Source organism: Accipiter gentilis, chromosome 1 (assembly GCF_929443795.1).
Source record: "Accipiter gentilis chromosome 1, bAccGen1.1, whole genome shotgun sequence".
Lineage (NCBI taxonomy): Eukaryota > Metazoa > Chordata > Aves > Accipitriformes > Accipitridae > Astur > Astur gentilis.
The window spans coordinates 53,762,694-53,768,747 of NC_064880.1; the positions used below are offsets into that span (position 1 = coordinate 53,762,694).

At 42.0% G+C, this 6,054-nt stretch overlaps 1 long non-coding RNA gene across 3 annotated transcripts; it reads left to right on the plus strand.

Moving 5' to 3' along the window:
* The first annotated feature begins 198 nt into the window (after positions 1-198).
* On the plus strand, positions 199-5,813 carry LOC126037852 (uncharacterized). Of its 3 annotated transcripts, XR_007505827.1 has the most exons (4): positions 199-851; positions 1,134-1,229; positions 2,905-3,685; positions 4,030-5,813. It is a non-coding gene; the product is annotated as an uncharacterized LOC126037852 (long non-coding RNA). The 3 variants fall into 3 exon arrangements; XR_007505825.1 differs by having other exon boundaries at positions 1,134-3,685; XR_007505826.1 differs by having other exon boundaries at positions 199-422; positions 1,134-3,685.
* Positions 5,814-6,054: the final 241 nt, after the last annotated feature.

Consider the following 6,054-nt stretch of genomic DNA (forward strand, 5'->3'; position numbering starts at 1 on the left):
GCGTCTGAAGGAGGAGGAGGGAGGGGGGGAGGCTCCCTAGCGCCGCCTTCGCCGCCCGTTCAAGCAGACCGGGAGGTGGCGGTGGCTCTCCCCTCCGCCGTGAGGCAGGTGGTACGCGCCGGCGCGGAGGTTCGGCTTCATTGTCCGCTCCCCTTCCACCACTCCCCCCTGTGCCGGTGCGGGTTGGTACGTGCCGAGCGGGGCAGTTGGAAGCGCGCGGCGGGGCGGCAGCATAACCCCCTCCCCTAGGGAGCGCGGTGGTAGGCGCCTCCTGAGGGAGAAGCGGGCCGTGTGCAGCGGCCGCTATGGCGGAGGCGGCTCCTCAGGGCGGGAGAAGGTGCCTGGCCCAGCCCCGCTCTCCCCCCGCCGTCGAACCGTGGCTGAGGGCGGGCAGCCTGGGGCTGCTCAGCCGGGAGGCTGAGGTAGGCCCGTAGAAGAGCTGATTTCAGCCCGCTCGGGACCGGCGTGGCCCGCGGGACGGGTATCGCCGCCCTAAGGGGGGGCTTTCTGCCGCCCTGTGGGTTGAGAGCCGCACAGTGTGTGTGTGTGGGGGGGATTTGTCGCCCTGGAAAAAAACCTGCGTTGGTAGCTCTGTAAGTCTTTCTCCAGTTCCGAGGAGAAAAAAGTGTCCTGCTTTAAATTACAGTCGCTGGTTTACTTAGGGCAAGTTGAGGTAGAGAGTCGTTACAAATCTTGTCGAAAGTAGTTGAAGTTAGGGCTTCTTCAAGCACTGATGCCTTTGACCTTTTCCAAGGAGACTTGCGGAAGCACCTGAGAGGTTTTATCCTTTTTAGGAATCCCGTTCTGCTGCCTCGAATGAGAACTGAGTAGGAGAGGCTCAGCTGGGCAAGGTGTGTCATTGCAAACGTGTTGATGCTTTCATGGGTTCTGTGCAACATTTTTGTGAAATCCATATTTTATGAATAAGTTTTTGAGAATACTTAATATGATGGACGTTGATAGGGATTCAAAGTAACCTTAATTTTAAAAAGCCCTACTTTTTGCTTTTTATTTCGAGAATATAAACTCGGCTTGATAGAGCTTGACCTGAACCAACATAGACTATCTTAAACATCAGTTTCACACTGTTTCTTCGTGTCTTTTCTCTCCTTCTACCCTCTGCCCTGCTTCAGATCAGAACGTGCCTTACTACTTCAGTCCTGCAGCAGTAACTGTCCTGGTCCCTCAGTCCCCTTCGTAATTTGTGGTCAGATTCGCTACTGGAAATGGTGAGAGAAGGGGGGGGGTTGGGGGGAGGGAAGGGCCAGAAAAGGAGAGCTGAAAATTGACCCAATGTTAAAACTCACTGTAGCTTAAACTGAAATGAAGTGTAAAATGTAACTCTTGGTTTCCAATAAAATGGTAAAAACTGTGTCAAACTGGGTTTTTTTGCATATGGTGTGTAGCTAGCTTTTTATAAGAATATATACACCTACTGAAAAGTTTTTGGTGCGCAGGAAGGAGTTCATTTATTATATCAAGGTAAAAATTGTACGGGATGTGTCTTTTATTTCATTTTTATCCATAGTGTCATCTCATTGTCTTATGTCTCAGTAACTTGTAAGTAGAGGTGAGCACACTGTACGTATTTTTGTAGGTTTTAAAATCTGTTGCAAATGTGGACCTTTAGATGTAATAGTGTGTGAGGTTGTTTTGGCTTGGGTTTTTTTGATACTGCAAATAAGTGCTAGCTTCTAAATGGGGAAGTGTTTTGTACAGGTGTCCTACTCCTGTCACTTAAGTCTGTCTAATAGTAGTCTTAAGTTCCGCATGATGACTGACAGGATTTGCCTAAGCTGTGATCCTACAAAGACCCAAAGTTACGATCTCTGTAACACTACAACAGGATTGTCCTACTGTAGCAATACTCTTGTGGTGGAACTTGGCATTTGTTGATAGGAACTGTTTCTAGTTCTGCCGCTGGTTTTCCTCCATACCAAATGTACCTGTCAAGTTATCCCTTAATAAGGAGCAACACTTATATTTCGAAGCTTAATTTATTTTGTGTGAAACGCACAGATTATTTTAAAACTCTGTAAATAGGAAATACTATATCCAGGCTGAAAGAATATGTGTCTAATGTCACTGGGCTTGGGTGAGAGTCTCTAATTAAGAGTTCTCCTATGAAGAAGGTATTAAATTCCCAACTGGTTGTCCAATAAGAGCAGAATAGTATGTGTGGCTCTGTCGGATTACTGTAGATAAGCATTATCTTGATGCTTTCAGCTGGCTTTTATAGGCGTATTATCAAAAAGTTAATCATGTTAAAAAAGCTTTCAGATATGTGTTTTCAAGGAGACAAAAGCAATAGGCAAATTATTTTTGAATCGCATACCTTGCTTCTAACTTGTGGTGTCTTTTTGATTGAGTCTTAGTTATGCTTTTATGAAGAAACACGCTGAAATTTGCTCAGGTCGATGTTGACTTTTACCAGGACCAAAGGAGGAAATTAAAAAGCAGAAATGATAGTGCAGACAGATTGAGTTGTTGATTTGTAACAGTGCTTTTGCTTTAATATGTGTTTTTATCATGTTGAAGTTTTGTACAGGTATCACCATGTGATAAAACAGGGCAGCTTGTGGACAGGTTATTAAAACTTGAATTCTATCGTACTAAAAATCAGTTTATCTTCATCAGTTCATAAAATCAGCATCCCTTCCTAACAGCTTGGCATATCCTGCTGCATGATTTAAGACTTGATTCTTAGGCTTCAATATGTTTTTCAAATGCAAAATTATGTATTTCAGTCACTGCCTCTTCAGCAAACAACTGCAAATTTGCAAGTGATTATTTTGGAAACTGCTTGTATTTTGCAAACTGACCTATGTATCCTTTTCTGGGTGGGTTCTGTGTAAACAGGGTGTATGTGCAGCTTTGTGTTGCATGGCTCAAATCCAATTGCAGGCCGCACACTGTTTGGTGAAAGATGTCATCTGGTACTCATCATGTGAAGAAATCGTCACCATCTGCGAAGTCCTGGGTCTTGCTGGGGAAGTTATCAATCCTGTTCACCTGTGTTGTCCATGTGATTTAGAGATGAATAAAAGGCTACTGTCTGTGTCAGAAAAGCAATGGAAACTTAGCTTCATAACTATTTATAATGAATATTCTCTTAAAGATGTGGTCAGGGCAACTGTGAAGATGCAGATGGTAAGAGTGAGGCGTGTCTGTACGCATGGCAAGGCGCGTGGGTTCTGCTGTGGGTTTGACTGTACTGTTTGTCACCCCTGAGGCGGTAGCTACCAAAAGACAGGACACTGTCTCTAGCTTTCAGCAGGGAAAGCTGCACCATGTTAATGCCCTGTTGTCTTAAGTAAAGATGTTTGGGTTTAAAGTTCCAGAGAAACAGTTTGAGGCGTGGTTTTGTGATTTTTTTTTTCTTTTTTTTCAGGGAGGAGCAAGCAGTGCTGTGAGCACTGGAAACACAGTTTAAGTTTTAGACTTGTGTTTGTGAATGAATTCCTGGATGATTTCTGTATGGATGATTTCCCTGTTTTCTAGGGAGGGTTGAACTCGGGCTGTGCCCTTAGTGAAGGCACCAAGTGTCTGTTCTTGATAGTTTTGTGAACGTTACAGGAACTTGCTGTAAAAAAACCAAACCTACCAGTTTGTACTCAAAACTGACAACTTACAAGAGGGATGGATGCATATAAGAGATGTGAACAATATCCTAGGGACAATGAAGGTAAGAGTTTTGCCTGAAGAATTTACCTAATCTCTTGTTTAAAAACATCTTGCAAAGTTGAGCAGTTTGTTTGGACAGAACCAGCTGTGTTACAGCTGTTCTGTGTTCCCGTTATTAGTCTCTGCAGAGGGTGAGTGGGTGGATTTCTTCTTTTGCGGATTACACTGATACAATATATTCACCAGACAGCTTGATGAGCCAACCACTTAGAGGGGGGGTCTCAAAAGAAACGAGCCATGTTGATTTGGCATGTCGTAGAGTTGTCCGTGTGGGCTGCCAGAATTGCGGGAAGCCTTTAGAATGGTTTTTAGCATTGTTATTTTTTCTTTTCTTTTTTTTTCCAGAGGAGTGGAGGGAACAGATGTTGATTTGAATTACGGTGGCAGTGAGCAACTGCAGTGTGTATGTGCATGTAAGCTGGGGTGTCACTAAATAATTGTTAAAGCTCAGCAGTTAATACATATGGCCATTATAATTACGGTGTCATCGATTTAGGTACTGTGATTATTGCTGAAATGTATGTTATTTAAAATATGATGCACTCATTAAACTTGGACAAAATGCTCTGGTTTTAGAGAAAACAAAGGAATCTAGTATGAATATACAGGTGAAACTGCATATGTAAGAAATCAGTTCACATGACCTTAATACTAAAATTACTGTCTGTGAATTTAGTCATTGGGATAGAAACTTGAATGAAGTGAGAGAAGGGCTGGAGGGATGGTAAAGGGGGAAAAAAATCAAAATTTATAATTTTGTTTTGTGCCACTTAATTGCAACACCAAATTTAGCTGTGATGCAGGTTGTTTGCTAAGGTCCAGCTGTGGAAACAGCTGGTGCAGCAGTAGCTAGGAAAGGGCTGAGGACTTTGAGTGCAGTATAAGCTGAACTTAACAGTGTCTTGGTGCTGCAGAACAGGCAAATGCTGTCTTGAAATTCACAGGAGCATAGTTTAAGAGATCCAGGGAGTAGTCTTGGCTGTGCTTGGTTTTGGTGTGGCTTTGGTTGATCTGCTGGTGATCTTAAATGATCTGAACAAATAACAAGAACTTGTACTGAGGTGAGATGCAGTGCTGAAGAAGCAGCTACTGCATGGGTTCCTTGTGCCAAGACAGCAGCTTCTCAGGTTGAATTGTAATAGTGACACATTCAGATTAAAAATTAATTTTAAAAATTACTTTACTATAAGCTCAAGTTGGAGAGTGAGAATTTATTTAAAATTGAAAAACTGGTGCTATTTTCTTGACACTGGCATGCATAAAGATTTGTTTTCATACTTAAACAATTTTCACTGAGATCATGTACTGCTAAAACGAGTTAAAATTAAACAACTGTAGTCAAAAACTTCTGGAAATAACTTCTGTAGGAACTAAAGAAAAAAGCACACAGTTCTGCTCTCTTGGCATTTGTTTATTTCTCAGAGTGATGTCATGTTTATCTTTGTTGCTACTATTTAAGTATTGTAACTGATGGTAGGTACCTCCTATAATTGCAAAACTTGTAATACGTTTTTCTTTTACTAGAATTGCACTGCATATTGTATGTTACATTGTCTTCCCATTTGAAGAGAGTAGATATTAGGGGATGTGGATTTTATTTTTGCACCTGTATAATATTATCTGATTTCTACCCACCTCCATTATTATCAAACACTTAATATTGCACTTTGAGAGTACAGACTTTTAAACCACTTTTCTGCAGTCAGATGTGAGCTCATTTAGTGAAGGTGCTGAAGTGGCGAGCTTTGGGCTGCCCCAGATGGGGAGCTGTGCTGGCTCGTTAGCACTGTTCTGAAGCTAATAAGAGGCAGGGTGCAGCAGCACCCAGCTGGAACCAGCCTCCCAAATCCAGGTGGCTTAGGGTGAGGGCAGGGTGAGCCCTCACAGACTTATTTTCTACATGGATGTATTTGAAGTGTCTTATGGTGTTCTGATGATGGAAGTGAGCGTGTACCCTTTGCCTTTTACTTTTAATCTTTCTTGGATTGTGGGATCAAGGAAAAATTCTTTGTGAATATCCACTGGAGTTCTTAGGTTACGGATAAGATTAAAAATGCAATCAGCTTGTATAATTTTAATTCAACTCTGTGTGTGTTTCTGTGTGTATATGTGTATTGAAGGAATGCATTATAAGCTGTGTTTTTTACATTGTTCAGTATATGAAATAAAGGTATTCTGATGAGGAATTTATTTGGTATATCTGATGTGTGTGTTTAATGTTTTCTGTTGAATTCGATATTACCCTTCAGTGGTAGAGAAGAAAGCCAGTTTTACCCCATTTGTAGACTTTGCTGCTTCAGTGTTTAAGATCTGTTACAAACAGGGTGAAGTTGAGCCAAATGTTTTAACAGTATTAAAATTGAACAGGCA